The sequence below is a fragment of the Sceloporus occidentalis genome, unplaced genomic scaffold (assembly GCF_023333645.1).
Source record: "Sceloporus occidentalis isolate IW3139 unplaced genomic scaffold, rSceOcc1.0.p SCAF_5, whole genome shotgun sequence".
NCBI classification, from domain to species: domain Eukaryota; kingdom Metazoa; phylum Chordata; class Lepidosauria; order Squamata; family Phrynosomatidae; genus Sceloporus; species Sceloporus occidentalis.
The window spans coordinates 106,151,843-106,177,177 of record NW_028316985.1 but is presented as its reverse complement, the minus strand read 5'-3'; positions in this window follow the sequence as shown (position 1 = coordinate 106,177,177).

Below are 25,335 nucleotides of genomic sequence, written 5' to 3'. Positions count from 1 at the left end.
CATGTGCCATTTATCTAGGCCAGCATACCTGGCTACCTCAGGTGTCACCACAGATGCACATACATGGGATCAACATACAGTGGGGCAAAGCTCTAAACATCACATAAGTCCTTTTTGGCAACCTCTGTGTTGGATCTGTAGCCTTTAAAACATCCTCTGTCCTTTCCCTTTACTATCAAATTGCTTTTTTTTGACAACTAGAGTACTGCTGATAGCAGAACACTGGAAGGCCTGATGACCTGACATGACCTGCATCTTCAAGTGTCAAAATGAATACAGTCACAGCCCCACAGCTCCCCCTGTTTCAAGTTGCCCCTTTCCAAAAGGGCAGCTTGAAACCAGGCACTGTGTTATATCAGGCACTTGACATTGTTCTGACTTTTCAATGCACATTCTTTTTGATGTATAAACAATTTATGAATGAATTTAAAACCTATTCAACAACCAAACACCTGTTGTTGAATACTATCTTCATGCTTTTCACCCACGTTGTTTTACGGCTACTAGAGCTGCTCATATTTCCTTAGAGATCAGTGCAAAAGGGCATTTGTTAGATTTTCCTGAACATCCTGTTGTACCGCCAAATTACTGTTTTAGATTAGTGATAAATCTTTGATAAAAGCAAAACACAAAAAGAAACAAAGAGAAAGAGAGAGAGAGAGAGAGAGAGAAATGCATATTTGGGAGGATGAAAATTTAACTGGATTAATGACAGAATAAGATAGAACGTACCCAACCCAGCTATCTTTTCTGATCAAATTACTTTCCTCAAATAGATGTGGAATCCCATACCATTTTTTGTATATATAGTCTGACCGCTCCATACGCGGGCTTGCCATACATGGACTTGAGCTCATGCGGATGGTAAGCCCAGGGGGACAAAATGGCACACACACACATGGTGTGCGCCACCATTAAAATCAATGGGATTTGAGGTCCCACAGTTTTTCCCATACATAGGGGGTGAAGGGGGGCATTAAATAAACCATACTTCTTGTTAGTTAAGGTTCACATCCTATCTAGGGATGCCTCTAAAATGTGATAATTTGATGGCCCTTTGTGAGGATGTATTACGGTACATTTGTAATGACTACATGTATACTGAACTTGTGTGGCTAATCAGCTTTAGTAGTTCATATTCAGATCCTAATTATGACTTGATATCTTTGTTCTGTGCCTATGTGGTCTGCATGACTAAGGCGGGTTATAGACTGCCAATTTGGGGTGAGCTGCACCTGCCCCTTTCCCTGGTGTATCGGAGCCTCAGTGGCCAGAACGGCAGCCGCTGAGGCCCCGATCCGCCGCTTTTCAGGCTGCGGGGAAGCAGCAAAACGCCGCTTCCTTGCAGCCTGAAAAGGGGTGTCCCTGGGGCTTCAAGCCCCAAGGACACCCCGTGGTGGCGGGGAGAAGGAGAAAGGGGCCGCTTGGCCCTTTCTCCATTGCTTCGCTGGGCGCAGCCGTCTGAAGGCTGCGCCCAGCGAAGCAAAGCACCGCCGCAAACCAGGAAGGAGCTCCGAAATGGAGCTCCTTCCTGGTCCGCGGAAAGGGCGCCCTAGGCGCCCTGGCGTGGAGTGAGGATGTCACGTCCGCGCTGCCCCATGTAGAGGCGGTGCGGCCATGACGTCCTCATGATGGCGGCCGTCTGGAACGGCCGCCGTCATTTTTTACGCGCTCCGCACGTACTTTCATGGCGGTTTGTAACCCGCCCAAGTATCTGAACTCTGCCATTTCTATCTATGTGCTAATGTACTTTGATTGACCACTCCCCCACCCATGAATGAAGTCTAAAGTCCTGTTTTCAAAAATCATATACATGTAGATACCCTAAAGATTTTACTTCTCGTGTACCTGTTTTTCAAAGTAAACAGTGATGCAGTTATGCACTTATGCATATTCAACCAACCAGTCCTGTTTGATGGAGCAACCATGTGGTGTCCCTTGATCACTGTTCCTTTCTTACCTGTTTCATTTTTGTGTCCAAAAAATCAATCAGATAAATGAAAATAGCCAATTAGAAAAGGGCCTACGATGTTATGACCATACTAATTTTTCTAGGTACATTTTCTCAGTCCACAGATATGGAAGTTTTTATACACACAATGACAAAGGGAGAACTCTAAGCTAAGATTTGACTGAAGAATTTCTAACTTGACAAGCAAATTGCAATTTTTTTAAGGTAATTCAAGCTTCATTATCCTTAACTCAAAATTTGTGATCTTTATATATATATATATATATATATATATATATATATATATATATATGAGAAATCCATGCCATGGTATAGAACTTGTATGTTTATTTTACCTTACTTACTTACAAAGGAAAGACAAGGACTAATGTATTCAAAAGTTTAGGAAATAGTTTTGACCATTAGAATTAAGTAGTCATTGCTGCAAGAGTTTGGCAAAGGAGTAGAATACTCTAGAGAACTGTGTAATCTTCTTTTGTAGAACGTTTTAAGTGGTCACTGGTGAAGGTTGTCTTAAGTTGTTTATATACACCTAATGCTGCAATAATGCAGAGTCTTGGATAGAGTTTCCTTCCATTTTGTTTCTTGTGAAATATATGCGATTTTCCTCCTGGGGGCAAACAAAGGCTTTTGCAATCTTTCTCTATACTTCTGCTTGAAATCCTAGCCCAGCAGGATTTTTCCCCTTCTCAATATAATGCCCCAAACATTAAATATTGATAACTTTGTGGAATGCTCCCTGTTTTGAAGTTTAATGTTTTGAAGTTTCACAGGACTCTAAACTAACTGCTAGTTAACTTCCCGTGTCTTATGTCAAAGATCAAAGCAGATGAAAAGAAATAATGGGTACTTTAAACAAAGGAAGGAATAAAAATGACAGGTATTTTTAGAGACCACAACAGAGACTATGTCTAGAGCAAAGCCCCCTTCCATCTAAAAAATAGAGGAAGTTCTACTTTGTATTTGGGAAAACTCTGGATCTAACTTTAGGGGATGAAGTTTCAGAGTATGGGAGCAGTCACTAAGAATGCTCTCTCCTGTGTTCCCCCTCAGTGTATCTGTGGGGATGCTAGAACAGAGAGAAGGGCCTTTCTGGAAGTTCACAAAACATGGGAAGGCTCATATAGGCAGATAACCTGGACCTGAGCTGTACAGGGCTTTATAAGTTATAACCAGCATTCAATTTTTGCCTAGAAGTACGTTGGCAGCCATTGGAGCTGTTGTAACAAGGAGGTTTTGGACTCACTGTAACCAGTTCACAGTCTTCCTTCAACTCTTTGGAACAGTTGATGTTTCTAAGACTCTTCAAAGGCAGCCTCTTGTAGAAAGTCCTATAGTAATCCAAACAGGATGTAGCTAAGGCATGTGTCAGCATGGCAAGATCTGACTCACAATCCTTACCTGTGAAAAACCACTCCTGTCCACCACAGAAAACTGAGCTTGCAAGATCAAGGCTAAATTCAGGAGTACAGTTGGCCCTTCTTATACACGAATTTTTTATACACGGATTCAAGCATACATAGTTTGAAAATTTTCAAAAAAAGTAAAAATTTCAAATATCAAACCTTGATTTTCCATTTTTTATAAAGGACACCATTTTGCTATGTCATTATATTTAATGGAACTTGAGCATCCACAGATTTTGTTATACATGGGGGATCTTGGAAACAAACCCCAGCGTATAAGAAGGGTCCACTGTACAACCAAGATGTGAACCTCCATCTTCAGAGGAAGGGTAATACCAACCAGTATGCTTGAACCCCAGTTCCCTAATCTGCCTTTCAACTGACCAGGATCACTTCTGTATTATCTGGATGAAATTTCAATTTGTTTACACTCATTCAGTCCATTACTGATAACAGGTACCAGTTTAAGACCAAGACAGCTTTCTTGGAGTGAGGTGAAAAGGAATAGTAGAGCTGGATGTTGTGTTCATACTGATGACACCAGGCCCCAAATCTCCAGATCACCTCTCCTACTGGTTTCATATATATATATAACCTCTCCTACTGGTTTCATATATATATAACCAGTATATATATATATAAAAATAGCACAGAGTACAAAACAGGACACTGAAAGAGCTCACAGGGCAATGCCCATCAACCTGCCATACAATATGTGACAGAACCCTCTTCCAAGCATACCGCAAATTTCTTAACAGAAAACAACAACAACATGAGTTGCATTTCTGTATAAACTATTAAAAAAATAGCACTGGAAGGATTGTTTCTTTGTTATCAACCAGGTTATGTCTCTCTACACATGCTCTGTCTATAAACTACAGAAAGGGGAAAATAGTAGTTTTATATAAAGACATTTATGCACAAACTGAAGTGGATGTGGGGGGAGGGTGATGGAATAAAATGGCTGATATCTTGCTCACACTGGAGATGAGAACTCTGGTCTGGTGGGCTACTGGCTGGCTGGGAAACGGAGGTGATGGCAGAAGGAAGGGCAGGAGTCCTCTGCACCCCACTCCACCAGCCCATCTTCAGCACAACAGTGACCACAGTAGACTGTCTCCCTTCCCTCCCACTGTCCTGTGTTCCCTGGCTCGCAAAAATGCTCAGAGTCATGGGCCAGGAACTGCAGGGCCAGAAACTAGAAGAGGAGTCTGGCAAGCAGGCTGAAGAAGGAACCAAGCAATCCTTCCAGATGGACAACAGACTCCCTGTTACAGAGCAGCTTCAGCCAGATCTCCCTGCTGAAGAGCCTCAGCCACCTCATCCTGTTGAAATGCAGCCTCAGCCATCAGGACAAAGGCAGGACTCACCAGTTGATGAGGTAGAGGATACGGCTGGAGTCCCAAGCCCACAAGCAAGGAGGGAGAAATATATACAGCAAATTATCTCAGTCAGGCAACATGATGTATCAACTGGGGGTGACACCAACCCTAGTGATGTCTTCTGGGACATAAGCTACAGTGGGTCTTCAAGTGACCCAAGGTAATTATGTGAACCTCATTCAATGTTATTGTCCATACAGCTGCCATCTGATTCTGTTCAGGCACTATCACAGTTTGTGAACTCTGGTGTAGAGATTCTCACAGACATCTGAATGTAAGAACATACAGTGCGAACCCCTAAGGGAAAACAATCAAGCTACTCAAAGATGCTCCTTTACTATGGTATTTCCTGGTCCCACAAAAAGCCAAGCTTACTTGCTTCTGAAATAATTTAGGGAACCACTCTGGTTAGCTACACATTGTCAGAGCTGAACTGGTCACTTAATATATGATTATATTGTTTGCTAGATTCTAACAACTAGAACGAGGCATCCATAGACATGCTAGTAAATGCTCTAACTCTCAGAAGCTATATGACAATATTGAACAGAGTGTACAACATCTGCCAGCCATCTTTGTAATGGCAGAAAGGAAACAAAGGTTTATTTTTAGGACCTTTATTGGGTAGGGAAGACATGTATCTTCTGGCCCACCAGCAACTGTAGCTTTGCCATACTTATTGTTATGTGTTTCCTAATGAGAAACATTTAAGAGTGCTTCCTTTGCAATAATTACGGCAATGACTATGGAAAGTTTTATTGCAGTTAGAGGTTTTTTAGTTCCTTGTGAGCATCAAAAAGCAAAACTCCATATGTTCATTTGAATGAACACAGGTTCTAAAATTTGTTAGCATGTTAACATGTGGCTGCCAGGAGGAGCCGCAAAGGAAAATAAGTTTTTTGAGGTTAGTCTTTTTTTTACAGAGTCAAGAATATACAAGCTTAGGCTGGTTACTAATGTCTCTCTTTGGAATAAACATCTCCTTCCCCTCCTTTATATGCTGAATTTCTAAATTAACTTCATTTAACATAGCAAAGAATATAAGTAACATGCTCATCTATTTGAGAACATAGGTATTATATTGGTGATGAAAAGAATATTTGAAAATAGATTTTTATAAATAGTAAAGAAAATCAGTGTTGAGAAACTGATGAAAAGAATTTTGAACTAACTCAGCACAAAATGTACATGTTGTTTAGTGCAGAAAGTAGTATTCTCTACACATGAAACAACCTGTTTTATGATGAAAAGAATATGGCTATGAAGAAATATTATTTCCTGCACCAAAACATTGTTTCCTGAAAAGAAAATGCTGTTCTATTAAAATCACTCATGTGTGACTTTTGCACAGAATAAGTCCTGAATTACAAATAGTCTTTAAAATATTAGTGATTTTTGAAGACTTTCTTTCAGCTGGAAGAAAACGGCTGAAATTACTTGTTGCTTCCTTCAAGAAGAAACTTAGGTGGGATACAAACCACCGCTTTGCGGCGGTCTCCCACCGGCGCCATTTGCTCCGCGCGGGAGCTGCAGCAGCCAAACCGCGCGGCTCCCGCGCAGAGCAAAAAAGAAGCTCCATTTCGGAGCTTCTTTCCGCGGCGCACTGATGATGTCGCAAGGCGCCGCTGGCGCATTCGTGACGTCATAGATGCCGCGACACGTCTGGACGCTATGCGTCCAGTACGTAAAGATGGCAGCGCCCATGTGGAAGGGACACCACCATCTTGTACGTATTCTATACGTACTAGGGTTAGGGGGGTGCGGAAGCACTGCCCCTTCCTAACCCTAGTACGTATAGAATACGTACTATATGGCGGTTTGTATCCCGCCTTAGCAAATATTTTCATCCCTTCCTTACACTGACTCACACCCACTAACTGGAAGCAGCTTCCAGTGTTTTAAGCAGGATTTTTTTTCCATTTCTACCTGGAAATGTGAAATATTGTCCTTTAAAAATTTTGATTAAAACACGTGCTTTACAATTCAGCTGCAAACAAAATGAGTATTTGAAATTTTTAGTCTGTTACTGTCTACCCAAACTGTTAATGGCCCTTCAAGCTGTGTGGTCCTGTCATGTGCGATCATTTAAATGGAAATGCTGAAGCAGAACCTGGGAATTGTCCCTGAAAAGTAAGGATTCTACCATATTATACTGAACAATATCAAAAGAAGAAAATTAGTATAAAAATTGTTCACAGACTGTGGAAGTATTAAGTATAATAACCGACTATTATTCAACATATTCTAAGAGCCAGCGTCATGCAGTTTGAATATTGGACTTTGACTCTGGAGACCAGGCTTCTAATCCCAGCTCAGCCACTGGGTGACCTTAGGCAAGTCACTCTCTCTCAACCTCAGAGGATGGCAATGGCAAACCCACTCTGAAAAAACTTGCCAAGAAAACCCCATGATAGGGTATGCCTTACGGTAACCATAAGGCAGAAAGGACTTGACACAACAGCAAACAATGCAGGATATCAACACAAGCAATGTCACAGACAACTAGCTAATGTGATCATGGGGACTGAGTTTCTGTTTTAAAATGTATCTTGGATTTACACATTATTGCTGTTGTGTGTGTTATCTAGATGGACACAACTACTTCCTTCTCCTGCTGAGGGGGAGAGGAAGAAATGATTCTCTGCCTGAAACTCCCCTATCCCCTATTTTTAGGTATTTCACTTTTAGGTAACTCTAGGAAAGCCTTTCCTAGATGACAGGGTATGCTATTTTTTTGGTAGAATAAAGAAAAGGAAGACAGTTCTTCCCAGTCTCAACATCCTTCTTCAGATTCCCAGGTCCATCCTGGGTGCCAGCTGCACAGTTAACAAATATAAGGGAAATATGGGCTTAAATACCATAAAAGTACCAGATCCCATCTGATCTTGGAAGCAAGGTGAGCCCTGGCTAGTAAATAGATGAGAGACTGTCAATGAATACCAGGTGATGTAGTGTATGTTTTAGAGGCCAAACTACCCAGAGAACGCCTTGCCTAAGAAAACCCTACTAAATTCATCAAGTCACCATAAATCAACAGGGGACTTAAAGGCACATATGCAGACATAGAGAAAATATACTGGAAGAATTTTTTACAAGGAGGATTCAGATGCCATGGCTATTTTCACCCAGTAGTCTATACAATGTTGCTCTTGGCTAATAAGATGCTTATGTAATCTTAGCTCTTACTTATGCTTATCTTTCATGTATGGCTGGTACAAATTCAGAAGGAAGGGAGGTATCAGCACTCATTACTTGCTGTAATTCATCTATGCCCAGTTAAATGTAAACATAGTGATTTAGTGATTAGAGTAGCTACTGTTAATTAGTTTGTTAGAATTGATCAAGTAAAACCAGGAGTGAGTAATTGGAGGCACATAGCCAACTGAGAACGGGTGTGATAAATCAAAGGAAAAGAGACCAGGATAAAAAGCCCTGAAGATTTACCCTAAGTGAGCTTGGTGCAGGATAGGAGGGTTTGTAAGATGGCCGTAGCTGGATTGGAGTGTTTTTGCTGTTGCTTTGCAGGGCTTCCAACAGCAGGATGGAAGTGCAAGTTTGTTCTGTAATAATAATAATAAAATAATAAAGTATTTATTTTATTGCTGCAATCTGCTTGGATTCCTTGAGATTAAGTGGAATACAAATAAACATTATTATTATTAACCTTTATTTATAAAATGCTGTAAATTTACACATATCATTATTATTTATATCCCACCTCTTCCCTTTTGGGGATCGAGACGGGTAACAACAGAGGTTAATACAATGCAAAATAATCAAACTAAACAAACCCTCAAATCCTCCCAACCCTCACCCTCCCTCCCTGAATAAAATTACCACAATAAAACCGTATATAAATATAGATCACAAGTTCTGTATACATGTTCTGTAGGACTTGTTTGCTATAGACATAGATGTTTTTATAACTTTGCTTTCTGTTTGCTGGTGTATTCATTGTCTCTACACCCAAAAGAACTTCTTACCTTTCACAAAACAAATAAGATAGTAAACCACAAAGAATGTAAGACATTAGTGAGACTTGGAGGAAATGGTTTCATTCAAAGGGGAAACTCCAGTGTTGTTATATGTAAGAACTAAAGATGAGGGGGGAAACAACTCAGCCATGCAGAACAAACACCTTTAAGTCACAGAGGAAAAGGAGAGAAAATCATGTGCAAATATTGAAAGCAAGTTTAGGGAGTGCTGGAATTGGCAGGACTGGCTCTTTCCTCACAAACTACAGCTGTGTGGATTCAGAGTGGTCTTGGACTCTGGCAACCATTGATGATATAATATATACGGGACCATAAGTGGTGAGTTAACATGACTCTTGGCAGGGAACCAGAAGATGGCTGGTGGGAGGGAAAGTTTAATGGGAGCAATAAACTGGGAGCAGGAGCGGGGGATATGCACTTTCAGAACTGGGAGTAGGAATAAAATCAAAGAGGAGCAACAAAAAGGGAACATGACAGCAGAAAGCACTAACTATGAAAGTGGAGGCCGGTGGAGAATGGATCATGGGATCAGCCAGAGGTTGTGATGAATTCCATCATAGTGGAAGGAAAAGGGACAGGGCATAAAAAGATAGCCCAAGGAGAGCCAGCTGATAGGAAGAGGGTAGTAGAGAGTTGGACAGCAGAAACAAATTGAGAAGAGTTGTTACAAAGAGAGCACGTAGAACATCAATGAGCTTTCCAGTTTTATTTTTGCTTCATTGACTCAGATAAGGAAGAGGAATAATTATTCTCCAATGTGTGAAATTATATATGGTCTTTAAAGACACATTGTAGAAAAGTAAATTCAAAATGGACCATGACGCTGAGCTACTTAAAAAATTTTCCCTGCTCCTACCCTGACTTGCCTCATCTTCTTCCTCCTTTGTTTCCTTTTCTTGTTCCATTTCCTTAATCCCTTCCTTTTCAGATCTTGAAATTAGTTCATTAAAAATAAATTTATTATGCATAATTTGTTAGAATTTTTTTTTCTTTTTAAAAACCATTGCTTTAATCATTTTTATTTCACATTATTTGGGAAATTGTGTGTGTATCAATTTTAGTAATTTTAATTGACTTTGAAAAATTAAAAATAGGGCACCCACCATATGTTATAATGTGCTAATGTTATTATAATATCTTAAATAAATAGGGGTAAACAATTTCACAGTCAATGTTATGAACAGGTTAGTTTTTCAACATGTTTTCCTTTAGGTTTTGCTTCCCTCTCCAGTCCCTGGAATCTAAAATGATGTAACCTTGGCATGGATTTGCCCAAATAGTATGAAACTGACTGCTTTCTAAGCCTTTCCTTTTCCAGAAAATGAAATAACACTAGAAAGTCAAGTCTCTACAGGGTAGTCAAATAAAAGTCACTGAGAAAAGAGTCAAAGCCTTGAGAAGACCATCTTCATAAAGTTCGGAACCTACTGGTGCCAGCAAGTCAATGTAGTTCTGATTAATAGTCCAATATTTGAGTGAGCTTTAGCAAAAAGAGGCAGTATGTGTTAGATTTTCCAAATGGTGCAGTGTAAAATAAAATATACTCCATATTTAAAATTTCCTGGTTTTTAAAAGTGACCCACTCAGAATATTGGCTAGCTCTTCATCCTAGTAAAGAAGATGAGCACTGCCCCCTATGGTCAGACATGACTTGACAACCTTGTCAACGGGGAATACCTTTACCTACCTTTAAGAAAGAAAAACAAAGGCGGGATACACACCGCCATTTAGTACGTCTTCTATACGTACTAGGGTTAGGAAGGGGCGGTGCTTCCGCACCCCCCTAACCCTAGTACGTATAGAATACGTACAAGATGGCGGCGCCCCTTCCACATGGGCGCTGCCATCTTTACGTACTGGACGCACAGCGTCCAGACGTGTCGCGCCGCTTCTGACGTAGCGAGCGCGCCCCTGGCGCCTCGCTACGTCGCAAACGCGACTTGAAAAGAAGCTCCATTTTGGAGCTTCTTTTTTCGGTCCGCGCGGGAGTCGGGCCGTCTGAAGGCTCCGGCTCCCCCGCGGACCTACTGGCGGCGGCGGCAGACCGCCGCAAATCGGCGGTCTGTACCCCGCCCAAGGAAAGATAACAATGTGGTGAGCATTTTTCATGTCACTTGATAATCTGCAGAAAGGGCTGTTGTAAGGTCTTTGTGGGACAGTCCTTAACAATAAATGGGAAGTTTCAGCTAGTGTAAAGTACTGTGGTCAGTATTTAAAGTTGATGATGTGGGCTACCCTTCCTATTATAGTGCAGGATTTGTCAGTGGCAATGGGTGAGGTTTATTGCCCAAATGTACTCCAGAAACGCACATACACATGACAGTCCTAGCCCAACTTGTTCTCAGGGTTCTCAGGGTATGACTTGGAAAGAGAGAAACAGTTGCAATATGGAGAGGATGTTCCAACACAGTGCCACTTTTGGATTTGCCTTGTTGCTCCATTGTTTTTTGGACTCAAGCCACTGCTTATTACTTGGAGTTAGGAATGTTAGTAGAAAAAGCTAATCCTTAATACACTAAAAAATCCAATACAGTTGCATTTATGTTAGGAAGGGGAAAACTAGCTCTTACATTTATATAAAACTGCTATTTAAGTTCAAGTTAAAAGCCTGCAATAAAATGATTTTACTTCCCTTTCCCGTCTTGAGCTTGTGTAAGAAGGAAACAATTGCAATGTATTTTGTGGGTTTTTTTGGCTATGTGGCCATGTTCTAGAAGATGGTGTACAGATCCTTCTAGAAGATGGCCACATAGCCCCCCCCAAACCACAAAAATATATGGATGCTGGCCATGACAGCCTTAAACAATTGCATTACTTTTTGAAAAATCCAGTTTCCTCTCAACCGCATCCACTCCCCTTGTATTGTTTCCTCTTTCTGCATCTGTTATAATCTCTTCTCAGCCACCTTCACCTTAGTGAGTTTCATTAAATGTTCCAGGGTTAAGAGCTCAAAAATTCAGTTTTGTGTGGCAGATAAGGTGGCTTTATGGGATGCCCAATGTACAAAATTTTCTTGTTGCCTTTCTTTCAAGTTGCCTTCACTACTTATTTTTAAAATTAAATAATCTATTATAGGCGGGGCAGAATGGTGCAGTGGTTTGAGCATTGGACCCTGGGAGGCCAGGGTTCAAATCCTGGCTTAGCCATAGAAACCCACTGGGTGACCATGGGCAAGTCACATTCTCTCAACTTCAGAGGATGGCAATGGCAAACCCCCTCTGAAGAAACTTGCCAATAAAACTCTATGTTTGGGTTGCCATAAGTGGGTAACAACCTGAAGACACACAGCAACAACAATATCTAGTATAGTTTAACCAGATCTAACAAAAGTAAACAAATATTCCTCTAACCATTTGCATTGGTTTGAAAACTGTCATGTAGACACTGTAATTTTCCAATGTAATTGAGGGACAAACCAAATATTAAAGGGGCAGTTTTTAAAAATCCAAGAGAATTTAGACTTTGGATAAGCCAGCTTGGAAATGTGAAATGTGTTTGTATTTTGCTTGGTCTCTCACTTAGCTAACTAATCATTCAATTAATATATATAATTTTGGAATTAAATTAATGGTGAAATTCCATTTTAAAAATTAGTTAAATTTAATGTGTCTCCTTTATGTTATTAAATGTCTAATTTAATGGATTTTGTTTTGTTAGTTCCTATCACTGCAAGGGACAGTGTGTGTGTGTGTGTGTGGGGGGGGGGGTTGAGTGTGGGAACACTGGGAAACCAGTATTCAAATCCTGGCTTGGCCATGGAAATCCACTGGGTGACCTTGGGTAAGTCACACTCTTTCAGCCTCAGATGATAGCAAATGCCGACCCTCTGAAGAAACTTGCCAAGAAAACCCTATGATTGGTTCACCTTAGGATTGCCATAAGTCAGAAATGACTTGAAGGCACACGACAACACACTTGAAGATACACAAGAAATTACTGTGATAACCTATGGTGATGTAAATGGCCTCAGCCGCTGTATTCCATTGCAGTAGCATAGATAATCTTAAATAGACTACCCATCTATGTCTCACTGTTGAAAAGTGTTCACAGTGCTCTCTTCAGCCATGGGATATCCTTCCACTGGAGATTTGCCAAAGCTAGAATCTGTAGACCATCTGGAAGCATTGCAGCTATAGTTACTATTCAAATTAGTATTTGGTGTCTGGCGAATAGGTTAAGTTGACTCACTTGTCGCTGAAGTGTTATGATTTTACCACTGACAGCTAAGGGTGGAGATAGCTATAAATCAGGGCTCACTAGATTTGAGAGAGGCGATTTCTACACTCTTGAAGCTAGATTCAAGAGCTGAGTTCTACATTCTTGACAATCTAAAAGAAACATTCCTGCCTCTCCGGTCAAGTGATAAACCAACTCTGTATTATAAACAAGTTACTCACTTCATCTGTCCACCCAGAGAAAGGAGAGAAAGATGGAAGGATTTATCTAACAGCCTCACTCCTTGCTATGGAATATTCTGCACTATCAACATGTTCAGTGGAAAAGTTGAAATATGGCTCAAACAACTGCATTTTTCATAAAGGTCAACAGTGCTCTCTCCTATTTGATAAATCTTGCCAATAACTTCGAAATCCATTTAAGGCCACAGTTTTCTGGTTATACAGATGTTGTTGACAAAGTATTGCAAAGGATTATTATGGCACATTGCATGCCAGGAACTGAGAAGTGATGTGAGAGGTTGCACAGCTCTGACTCTGGAATGCAAACTTTTGCCATCTCCACATTGTTCTTGTTCTAATTGTTTTAAGATGGGTTTTCGAGGGAGGCAGGGTTGAGAGGGTGAAATCAAGGTTTGTGTTGTAAGCGCATCAATGAGTCAGAGTCAGAAAGGCTTGCCAGTGTTTTAACTGAAGTCTCAGAGTCCTCCTTTTTCCTTGATTTCGTATTGTAACTGAAACTTACAATCATCTTAAAGGGGAAAGTGGTCTGAGAGAAGTTTTGTTTTTCTTGCTGTATGGAAATACAGTGGGCCCTTGGTATTGTTCCAAGACCCACCCACCCTGTACACCAAAATCAGTGGATTCTCAGGTCACATTATGTGCAATGGCATAGTAAAATGGTGTCCCGTATATAAAATGGTAAAACCAAAGTGTTTTTTTTTATTTTTAAAATATTTTCAAGTCATGCATGGCTGAATCTATGGATGCTGACTCCATGGATATGGATGGCTAATTGTACCTCTTTCCTGTATTTTATATATTTCCTTTCTTCAGTGTTTGCTGTTTCTATGCAGATTCTTCAGGGTTTTGTTTCAAATACAAAGGCCCCATACAGACAGGCCAAAATAAAGCTGCTTCGGGTGACTTTAAAGGTATGCTGTTTAAATGATGCATGCGTTCTAAGAGTCTGGAAGCCGCGCCAAAGCCATGGTCCAGTCCTAAGGACTAGAGAGCAGCTTTGGCGCAGCTTCCAGACTCTTAGGACACATACATCATTTAAACAGCATACCTTCAAAGTGACCCAAAACAGCTTTATTTTGGCCTGTCTGTATGGAGCCAAAGTAATAAAAAGTTATGGACCTACAGTGGAAGTGAGGTGAGGGCATACCCTATGAGCAGCCATCACTCCTTAAAACCACCAGTTCTCTACAAAAAAATTACCCCCTTTCTTGAAGAAAGACAGGGTAATGCAGCAGAGAAAATAAGCTCACGCTATGCCTTAAGAATCTTTTACAGCCTACAGTTATAGCAGTTTGATGCCACTTTAACTGTTATGAATCCATCCTATGGAATCTTGGAGTTTATAATTTTCTGAGCTATTTAGAATTCTTTTCTAGAGCACTCTACTGGCTCACCAAATTACAAAGCCCAGAATTATGTAGGATACAGTCATAACATTTAAAGTGTGATCAGAGTGCTGCGGTAGTATGAGAGAGATCCATTTCTCTCAGACCATGTTCAGGAAGGCTTCTGAGCATCATCCTCCTGCTGCCAGCACCTTCCTATCTATTTAGGACAGATATAACAGGAAACATTCACTAGAATGAGACATAGAGCTAGCTTACAACATTTTAGAATATCTAATAGAAAATAGCAACAGAGGAATAGAAGAAGCTGCCTCATAGCATGTCAGAATATTGTTCTGTATAAATCAGGATGATTAGCTCTGAATCGAAGTAATGGTTTTTCATGGCTTCATCGAGATTCCTTCTTAGTCCTATTGGAAGGTCTATGACATTCCCTGATGTCCTTCTGTCCAAGTACTGAGAGGCTAAATCCTTCTTAGCTTTCAAAAGACTAGCCCCATAAGACTATTATGTACTGAGTCCAAAATTGTCTAACTAAGCCCTCTCAAGATATTAGAAACACTTAGAAGGAAAAGCATAGGATGATATGATGTGGAGAAAATACATTATTCATGCTCAACTGTTCAATAGGATTTGTGATCTTATAGTGATATCAAAAATCTAAGATTTATTTCAAGCCAGGTGGTCATATTAACAGGCAGTTTCATTCCTTACTCAGATCATATGAAGCTACAGTAATGATGTAAACCTGTAGGCAAACTCATATAATAAGCTTAAGAAGAGCACCATCACTTTCAAATGTTCTATTCATCATAAAACTTTTTTTCTTCTTGGCCACAAGATGGCGAACTTTAACCAGGCTTGGAAACCCAAGTTAGTGAAAGTTTTAAAGCGTCCCAGTGCTTTTTCATTTAATTTCCAGAACTGGAAATGAAAGAAAATAATATAGGATCACTTTTCAATGACTTTATATAAGTTTATATTTTAAAATTTGCAGTCATCTTAAGGTCAAAATGGAAATCGAGAAAGGACTCTCTCCTTTCTGCCTATAAAAGAAAAAAACAAAATGGTAGGTACAAGGATGAGTTTTGCACTTGGACAAATTGCAAATCCAGAACTAAACTGGGGTAATTCAGATGGATTTTAGAGATGTTTAAATTGAATTGAACCCATTTCAAAAAGTACCAATGAGGGTGGTTTTATGTGACCTGTGGGTCACATGTTGTCATTTGTTAGAAATAGTAAAATACAGTGCTTAGTAAAATATATGGGGTACCTTTCAGATTCAGGTTACCTGTGAAATCGAAACTAAATCATGCTGATACAAAACTCATTCAGGAGATCTCCAAATAAAATAGGGGTCCTCCAAAGTTGATCCGCTTCAATTTTTTTAACTCCCAAAGATTTTATAGTGTCATGGATTTAAAGGAAACACACAGACACAAGCAATGTTTCTTCAAAATCTGAAACAATGCTCTCCATGAAAGGAAAATACGAGGGTGCAGAGAACTGTTGGTTCACTTTTGTGATTAAAGACTCCATCTTCAAATCATAATGGATAGTTTTACCAGGGGTTCCCCCCCCCCCCCCCCCCAGTAACAGAGCTTTAGTGAAGGGATGTAGAAATAATGTATATCAGGACTGTTCCAATGTTCATTACTGTTTGGTAATTCTCTCTCCCAAGATTAGGAATGTTTTTATCTGGAATCCAGGGGACCTTGGAGTGTTAAAGCATTGGGTGCTTGCTCAGAACATGCTGGGTAATCACATGTTTATGCCTCTGTCACTAGATGACCCACTTTCTTAATCTAGCCTTCTCTTACTGAATTTTCCATGGGTTTGGTGTTAATTGATTAAAAAGCAGGGGGGGGGTGTTTCCACCTTATACTGTTCTTCATGTATCATGATTTTCTAGCCCCTGTGCCTATCCTTTTGCAATCTTGCCTAGGAACACCAATATAGCACATGCATTCAAACAGCCAAATGGCCAAGCAAAGGGAAACAAATCACACACACTCCTTCACAACCCATTAGAACACTACTGTCCTTTTTAACAGTTAACTATTTTAACTGCACAATAAATGTCGGGACATTTTTTGTCCTCTGTATTCTGTGCCTTTTGTTTTAAATGTTTTATGCTTTTTGATAAGCTCTTTTTGTCATGGCCTTTGGCTAGTACAATAAACATTAACTTGAAACTACTGCTGTTCAACTGTAATTACTAATTTGCAATCTTCCAAAAGTGGGTGAGAATCACCACTGTGCAGTTTGTGCAACATGTTCACAACTCACAGAGATAAACAGCAAGGGAGCATCATGCAGTTTTGAGTCATTCATTCTTATCCCAGTGCAATTAATTAGTGCAATTAAATTACCATTTTGTGCTTCCCAGCTCCCAGATCTAGCAACAATGTTTGCGTATCTGTTTTCTGTTCAGGATACTTATCTGCAAAAGCAAACACATCATTTTCACTTTCGAGTGATTCATGATTTCTAGCATCTACAGTATTTATCTTTTAGGGAATTATTTGAATCCTAGAGGAAATTAAGAATGAATTATGTTTTACTACTCATATACATACACTGTATTTTTAGGCTCAATGTTAACCAGGAAACAGACTTTTGTGTTGTAAAATAGGCTTGGGTTGATGATAGCCCTTGGAAAACTACAATTTCAAATGTGACGAAAATCCCCACAGTTCTCTCAGTAGGAAAATGCATAACCATGATAATGCCACTGCTGGTGATCCATGCATAAGGATTCTCGAAATACTCTTTTAAGTGTTTAATAGATCTTTCACTGCTGTTTGGAGCTATTTGATCCTTAATGGAAAGAGCAGAATAGAAAAATCACTCATTCTACCGATACCATGTTTTCTTTAGATCTTTTAACGATGGATATCATATTTCTAACCACAGGAAATTTATATTTTTATGCCAAGAGTGAGGGGTTAACATTATTAGATGGCCTGAATAGTGCAGTTCAGTGTTTCCAGGCTATTGAGTAATTGAAATGAATGAAGAAAAACAGCTGTTTTTGCTGATGCCTGTGATTAAATATTATTGGTCAATATTTTTAAAATGTTAAGTGTTTTGCATGCAAATCAGTGGAAGATTTTTCTCTTCTTTTTATTTTCATAATTATCCAATCAGCTGAAACTAGGTGTTTCAATATCTAATGTAAGCTCGAGCAACTTAGAACGTTTAATATACTTTGCTGCTAAAACTCCTGATATGTATTATGAATTCCATTTTACTTCTGGTATAGATTATTTCAACCCTCTTTTAACAGTCTGCCTTATTTTTTTCCCTTGCTTGTGTTCTGCATTATCCTGGTCTTTGTGACAAAGCTTTAAGGGGGAAAAACAGAGAAAGAAGGCAATCAAAGTTAATTAGGTTTCTTTCTTTCTTTATGCTTGAAAATTAATTCCATGCCAATAATGTGAGATACATTTCAAATTAAACCTAAGTCATCTTTGTGTATAATTTAATGTAAAGGACTTATTGTTGTTGGGACTTTTTTTGTTTTGTTTTTAAATCTCTGCTTATGAAACTGCATGCCAAAAGAAAAAAAAGAGGAAAAAAAAAGGGGGGGGGGAGAGAAAGAGAAAGAGAAAAAGAAAGAAAGAAAGAAATGGCTGGTAGCTGTGCAGAACTCTTTCCCAATGAACTGGAAATTTTCTGCCTCCATTTTGGGCCAGTCACTGTTATTTGGCAAAAAAATGCTGAAAAATACCTTTCCTCGATAGGAGAGATGTAGATTGTGCCTGCTGGTCCATTCCCAAATGCTATTCATTCAGAGTAAGATTTGAACAGAAGCTATTCATAGATACACCTGCACCACAAGCAATTTGTGAGCAGAACTGAGGGTCTCTTTCTCTCAGAGTTCCTATTAGTATTGAAGAACTTGGGAGCATACATACAATTATATTCCCATACAGCGGTTCAGAAGACATTGTCTCCAGAATGCCCTGCTCCCTGTTGTACACAGACATCCATATCTGTCAAGATATCTTGTGATCAGGACGTCTGTTGCATATCCTTCAACAATGGAAAACAGATTTGCTTGGATGTTGATTAGAGCATCCTGACTGTGGCATTCTTGCTCTGCAACAAACTGTTCTTTCCCAGTCTGAAAACAAATGGAACGTTCTTGGAATTAAAGATATACTGAAACAAAAAACTGTAACTGCCCTAGAAACCATTATTTAGATATACTATCCACTGATCATACAAAATCTTAATAAATTGAATGTATGAGATTTTTTCTTTAAAAAATTAAAATGTGTGATTTTAAAATTTAATTGTGGATCTGTGCTTTATTTTTGCAATTTGAGTTGGAATGTAATTAAAAGTATATTTTTATTCCCTTAGCACGATCTTTCCCCTCCCTGATTTCTGAAAGGATAACTGGACTCAATACACAATGGACTAGGACTGGTTAAGGATCTAGGCTAGGAATGGACAACTTCCAAGAGATGATGGGATCCTATTGGATCACGACAACCTCCAGGGTCACACCCTTCCATCATCCCACTTGATATTGGCAGTATGACAGTGGTGGTGACAAAAAAATAAAAATAAAAGTGTGTAGGGAATGTGTGCCTTGGATATATTTTTTTAATGTGAAGCTTCTGACAGCAGCAAGGTGGTCATTTTGTGAAAGTAGTGGGTGTTTGGAGGGGCTACAAAAAAAAACTTGGCACATCACATATGGTCCATGGATTATATATTTTCCACACCTACTCTAGAACTTCAGAAGGGTCTCATTGGTATTCAGAGAACCTGAAGGGATACAAGTGCTGAGTCCAAATCACCATATTTTAGTCACTGTCCCCACTCCAAATCCCCTTACTCCTTGAATAAACTCAAGCCTTTCTTTACTTGTAGAAATAGGTGTCCACCCCCTGCCCTGCTCCTTTTCCCTCATCATGCCTGACTCTTTCTATGAATATGGGCATATACTCTCCTGGAGTGTCTAGTAGCTGGAGAATCCTAAAGGCTGTTGGAGCAATTGTGCATAACCAGACGGAATTCTCCAAAATGACAGTACAAAGGTGCTTTAGTAGTAGAACACTGGCTTAAAGTGGTGGATGACACAAGACTGAAACACCAGAAAGATGTGCTGCCCATAAGTGGAGTGGAATGTCAATATACCGAAGAAGAAGTAGAAGTTGAAGAAAGCTTGATGTGCCTTTATTTGTAGCCTATAAAATCCTAGTTCACTTCATCGGAATGTGCTTTGTCATTCTCTGATATTAAATATGTTACCCCCAAACATACAAAAGCTTTCCTTATGTTTTACAAGCTGTTCAACATACTATTTGTATCCAACAATTCAAAATATTTCTCCTGGCTGGGTTAACTAGGAAAGAAGAGGTTGTTGGCAGTGGGGGTAGAAAAGAGGTTTCTCATGTTAAACACATTAATGATGGTGAACCATCAATTCAAGAGTGGTCCAGCAAAGAGCTGCCTTGGATAGTTAAGAGAACTAAATAGCATTTTTATTTCTGTTCTGGATTTTCTAGTGCTGCAACATTTCAAGCAAAGCAAACTGCAACACAATCCAAGTACAGCTAATAATAAAAACAAAATCAAATGAAAGAAGACCTTTTACAGAGAAGCAACATACCTCTGTGTGGACTGGAGAACAGCAACAAACAGAATTCTATAACAGCAGTTGCATAAACCTCCACTGTTATATTACTCCATAGAAATTAGAAAATCTTGACTGCAAATCTTTTGAAATCATTGCTTTAAACTGCACAGCATTCATGTGGACTGTGCAATATAGGTATGAAATAATCACAACATTATTCTAAAGCCTGCTCTGATATGCCAAACATTCTTCATTCCTTTACTAGTTGTTTTAATATAATTAATAAAATCTTCAGATTTTGTTTCAGAAATTAGATTCAGAAATGGCAAAAACAGACTAGGGAGAATATTAGCTACATTGCTTAGTTTCTAAAGCAGAATTGTTTAGAAATGACTCAGCTCCATGGTGTCACAACTGTTATTCCTACCCAACTATGGATGCCAACTTCTTCGCAACTATTTTGACAATTAATTTGGCAGTAGAGACTTCACAAACTTTAAACATTCAGCGCAATGTTCTGCAGACAAGGCCAGGAGAAATAGGAACAGCCCAATGTCAGAGACTTTGTGCTGTCTCTTCTTACAGTTCTAGTCATGCTTCTTTTTCATCATTCTTTCAGATCCACAAGCACTTTGTCAAAGTAATTTTGACTGTGAAAATCTTCATGGATGATATGAAGTAGCAAACCCGCTCATCATAAGGTTATTTTCTTCTAGCCAGCATCTTTGGTGAACTTTATAGTGTTTAATTTGGCATGTGGAAGGGTAGGTCTTCATTCATTTCTTTTTCCTTGGACATAGACTGAAAATAACAATATATAAAATATTCACAATATTCCAAAATTCACTTAAGAATGTAGTATTTTGAAATAATGATATAAAACTTCCAATGTCATCCCTCTGCAGCCTGTTGACATGTATTATGTTATTTGACTCATCTTCCCCCCCCCCCCCCCGTTTCTATGGCATCTGTGGGTGGAAGGAGATGGTACTGTCTGATGTGGCTGCTATGTCCCAGGAGTCTCCAGTTACTGATCACTGTATAGCCTCTCAAGGAGCATTCATGGAGAAGCTGTACAATGTATTTGTGTGATATTTGCAATGGTACTTGACAACTCATGTTGTTCTAAATCAAAAGAGATGGCATGTTTGAAGTGTTTTGTTTTGTTTTTTTAAAAAATGAAGTAATTGATGTTAACAGATGGCCACAAAACTGAAGAATGAACAAGTTGAAAGGTAATGCCTTAGGTTTTATGATTTCTCTTGGATTTAAGATTATAGCAAACTTCCCCTGGGGCCCTCCTCCCTTCTCTGCCTGCCTTCTCCGCTTGTCTTTGGCTTGGCTTTTTCTCGTCTCCCTCCGTCTCCTTCAGCTGCTTCCCCTGGGGTTCTCCTTCCCTTCTCTGCCTGCCTTCTCCGCTTGTCTTTGGCTTGGCTTTTTCTCTTCTCCCTCCTTCTCCTTCAACTGCTTCCCCAGGGGTCCTCCTTCCCTTCTCAGCCTGCCTTCTCCGCTTGTCTTTGGCTTGGCTTTTTCTCTTCTCCCTCCTTCTCCTTCAGCTGCTTCCCCAGGGGACCTCCTTCCCTTCTCTGCCTGCCTTCTCCGCTTGTCTTTGGCTTGGCTTTTTCTCTTCTCCCTCCTTCTCCTTCAGCTACTTCCCCAGGGGTTCTCCTTCCCTTCTCAGCCTGCCTTCTCCGCTTGTCTTTGGCTTGGCTTTTTCTCTTCTCCCTCCTTCTCCTTCAGCTGCTTCCCCAGGGGTCTTCCTTCCCTTCTCAGCCTGCCTTCTCCGCTTGTCTTTGGCTTGGCTTTTTCTCTTCTCCCTCCTTCTCCTTCAGCTGCTTCCCCAGGGGTTCTCCTTCCCTTCTCAGCCTGCCTTCTCCGCTTGTCTTTGGCTTGGCTTTTTCTCTTCTCCCTCCTTCTCCTTCAGCTACTTCCCCAGGGGACCTCCTCCCCTTCTCAGCCTGCCTTCTCTGCTTGTCTTTGGCTTGGCTTTTTCTCTTCTCCCTCCTTCTCCTTCAGCTGCTTCCCCAGGGGACCTCCTTCCCTTCTCAGCCTGCCTTCTCCGCTTGTCTTTGGCTTGGCTTTTTCTCTTCTCCCTCCTTCTCCTTCAGCTGCTTCCCCAGGGGTCCTCCTTCCCTTCTCAGCCTGCCTTCTCCGCTTGTCTTTGGCTTGGCTTTTTCTCTTCTCCCTCCTTCTCCTTCAGCTGCTTCCCCAGGGACAAGCGGAGAAGGCAGGCAGAGAAGGGAAGGAGAACCCCAGAGGAAGCAGCTGAAGGAGACGGAGGGAGAAGAGAAAAAGCCAGCCGAAGACAACTAGAGAAGGCTGGCAGAGAAGGGAAGGAGGACCCCAGGGGAAGCGGTTGAAGGAGACGGAGGGAAACAAGAGAAAGCCTAGCCAAAGACAAGTAGAGAAGGTAACGAAGAGGGAAAGGAGGACCCCAGGGGAAATAGCTGAAAGAGACGAAGGGAGACGAGAGAAAGTCAAGCCAAAGATAAGTGGAGAAGGGAAGCGCAGAAGGGAAGAGGACCCCAGGGGAAGCAGCTGAAGAAGACGGAGGGAGACGAGAGAAAGCCAAACCGAAGACAAGCGGAGAAGGCAGGCAGAGAAGGGAAGGACGACCCCAGGGGAAACAGCTGAAGGAGACGGAGAGAGACGAGAGAAAACTAAGCCGAAAACAACTGGAGAAGGCAAGCAGAGAGGAAAAGGACGAACCCAGGGGAAATAGTTGAAAGAGACGAAGGGAGGCGAGAGGAAGCCAAGCCAAAGACAAGCGGAGAAGGCAGGTAGAGAAGGGAAGGAGGATCCCAGGGGAAGCTGTTGAAGGAGACGGAGGGAGACGAGAGATAGCCAAGCCGAAGACAAGTGAGAGAAAGAGAAAGAGAGAGAGGAGAGACGAGAGAAAGTCAAGCCAAAGGCAAACGGAGAAGAAAAAGAAGCCCCTCAGGGGAAGTAGCTGAAGGAAGAAAGAGGAGGCGAGGAGACTCTGTGGGACGCAGACGAAGGAAGACGGAGAGAGGTGAGAGTGAAAGCAAACTAAGGCAAGCAGAGAAGGAAAGATAGACTCCAAAGCAAGTAATCGACGGAAGATAAAGGGAGGTGGAATTAAAGCCGAGATAAATGGAAAAGAGAAGCGAACAAGGAAGAGAACAAGGAAGAGAAAACCAACAAAGTTAGAATAGGAAAGTGTAAGAAAAGCTATAGTAAAGTGAAGGATAGTAGAAAAAAGATAAGGGAAATCTTTAGGAAAGATAGTGAGTACAGACAAAAGGAAAAGGAAGGGCAAACTTATTGGCACTAAGGCTGATCATTGATTTAAGACAGATACCCTTATATACAATAGGGGGAGATAATAACAACAAATAAATAATATTAGATAAACAGAAGTTAAACTATAAGAAGGAACAAGATGAACACAAGGAAAACAAGAATAGACTCAAACCAGAGAAGGCCATCAGTTGGAGCCGCTGCGGTATCAGAACAAACGGCATTATTGGAAGAATTGAAATCTCTTTATTTAGATATGAAAGAAGACATAAAAGCATTGAAAAGAGACATGACTGTAATGAGGAAAGAAATTAAACAAGAAATTCGCCAAGAAATAAGAGCAGAGTTGAAAGACATTAAGGAGACTTTGGGGAAAGCTACAGAGGACATATCTCAAATGGAAAAAAATATAGACAAAATTGAAGATAAAACTAACAAGATAAATAGGAAAGTAACAGACTTAGAAAAAAACTATGAGAGAGAATTGGACGATAGAGCTTTACAAGATATGAAGCAACGAGAAAATTGTATTAAAATCAGGGGCCTAAAAGAAAAAGAGAACGAAGACCTTTACGAATATTTGACACCTATACTGGCAGAATATGTAGGCGCAGATCAAGATCAATTTCAGTGGGAAATAAGCAAAATGTTTCGGATTAATTCAAAGATAGCAAGACAGAGGAAACTACCTCGTGACGTTGTAGTTTATTTTACGAGGAAAAAGATTAGGGATGAAATTATACAATTGAGTTATGAACAAAAACTTGAAGTAGAAGGAGAAGAATTAATTATATATAAAGATATCCCTTTGAGAATTTTAAAAAAACGAGTTGAATACAAACCACTCGTCTCTCTATTAAAAATCAATGGTGTTATTTACAGGTGGGACAGATTGGAGGGAGTAACATTTAAATTCAAGTCAGAGATATTTAAAATTAATTCTGTAATGAAAATGAAAGATTTCCTGAAAAAATACAAAAGAGATCTAGAAAAAAGAGAGGATACTAGTAAGAAAGGGGAAGAGGTAGGAGAACCCACCCATATAACAGATTCAGAGGGTGAAGGAGAAGAAGAAAAAGATGAGGAAAAAAAAATTTACAATGAGAATGAAGAAGAGGTAAAAGAAATGAATTAAGAAAGAGAATGGGACATAAGGTAAGAAATATATATCTATATTTTAATAAAAAGGAAAATGCATAATTTAAAAATGATATCATGGAATGTAAGGGGTATGAACTCCCCACAAAAACGCAAAAGAGTATATCATTTCCTAATCAAACAAAAGGCAGATGTTATATGTCTCCAAGAGACACATATCAAAGGGAAAGATGTTAAATTTTTGAGTAACAAAAGGCTAGGTAAAGAATTTATATCGTCCAATGAAAAAAAGAAAAATGGGGTAGTGATATATTTAAATGACAAATATACTACAAAAATTATATTGGAAGATAAGGAAGGAAGGTACATTGGTGTGGAAGCAGTATTACCAAATGGAAAATACTTGATCATAGGAATATACGCCCCATTAGATAAAAAAGAACAATTCTATAACAATTTAAATAAGGAACTAAGCAATCTTAATTATGATAAAACCATCATTATGGGAGATTGGAATGGGGTTGTTAACCCGGAAATTGATAGGAAATCGGAGAAAAAGATCAAAAGAGCACAAGGAAAATTACCAAAATCATTTGAAAATCTAATTGAAGAACAAGCCTTACATGATATCTGGAGATACAAATATAAGAACTCTAGAGACTTTACATTCTTCTCTGAAAGACATAAGTCGTTTTCCAGAATCGATATGATGTACGCTTCCAGAACGATATGTAAAGATGTGGTGAAGATGAGCATAGAACCTAGAGCTATATCAGATCACAGTCCTGTTTCTATTGAAATAAAAACAGAACAAGCAAATTATTCATGGAGACTTAATCAAGCATTACTCCAAAAGGA